Raw genomic sequence first — 1241 nt, 5'->3', positions numbered from 1 at the left:
TAGTTCTATTTTCCTTCTAAATTTGATTGCTCTAATGAATGGGTTCTTTTTCTCTACTGCATTTTATAATTGTCAATTACTGATTTGTAGAAATGCACTAATTTTTATATTATTCTTCTATATAGCAAGTTTCCTGAACGAAATTTCTTATTTTTATAGTTCGATAGATTTTGTCTTGTTAACAAATTCTCTGCAATTCCTAGTTTGCCAAGACTTCTTTTTATTTATTATGAATTTAAAAAATCAAAGAATATTTGATGTTTATTTAATGGTTTTCCAGCACTTAAATGAGCATAATAATTAGCTAATATGGTGTAATTCATTAAAAGATTTTCTGATGATAAGTCAGCCTCACATTCCTGGATTAAAGCCTATTTAGTTATGTTATATTTTTCTTTATACACTGATATATTCAACTTATTACTCAGTTAATTCAGAACTATTGTGTCCGAGCCCATACACGAGCCTGATCTTTGCTTTTCATTCTTTGTATCGTCCTTGCTTTTGGAATGAAGGTCATATTAACCTCACATGATGAATTAGTTGGTTTTCTTACTTTTTCAGTGCCCTCAAAGAGCTTATATACAACAGTAATAATGTATTTCTCCAAGTTTAATAAAATTTATGTAAAACGACTTTGGCTTGTCATTGTCTTCTCCTCATTCTCCTCCTTCTTTTATATTTTGAAATGATTTTTAGACTAATGGAAAAATTGCAAAATGTTGCAGAGAATTCCCATAGACTCTTCACCCAAGCTGAGTCAGAATTTTTTCATGGAACACTACAGTCCCACGACACTACCCGAGGGAGTAAGCCTCCAGCCAGTTCCTTTAAGGAGCTCATTTCCTCCATCCTCAGGAGTCTTTAGATCCCCTAATCCCACCCAACATTTTTAGAGACTTTGACTTCATGACTGCTTGTACTGATATGCAAGTAACTGGTAAAACAAACAAACAAAAAAGCCCAGTATATTACTGAGTGATCCCTGGGCAGCTTCCATGGTCCCGATAGTACTGGGCTCTGTGTTGGCTGCAGTGAGGACCTGATACAGTCCCCAACTTCAAGGAACCTGCCATCTTCCTCTTGGAAGGCAGATCTGCACTCAGTGACCCTACGAGGTGGAGTTCAAACTCTGTTACCTGAAAAGAGTGGATCAATGCTAATATGATCAGGGACGACAATTCTCAAAGCTGTTGGGAAGCTTTCATGGAACAGGGGGTTATTGGTGGGAGAAAGGGTGG

This window comes from Pan paniscus, chromosome 17, assembly GCF_029289425.2.
Source record: "Pan paniscus chromosome 17, NHGRI_mPanPan1-v2.0_pri, whole genome shotgun sequence".
Classification (NCBI taxonomy): Eukaryota; Metazoa; Chordata; class Mammalia; order Primates; family Hominidae; genus Pan; species Pan paniscus.
This window is presented reverse-complemented; position numbering follows the sequence as displayed.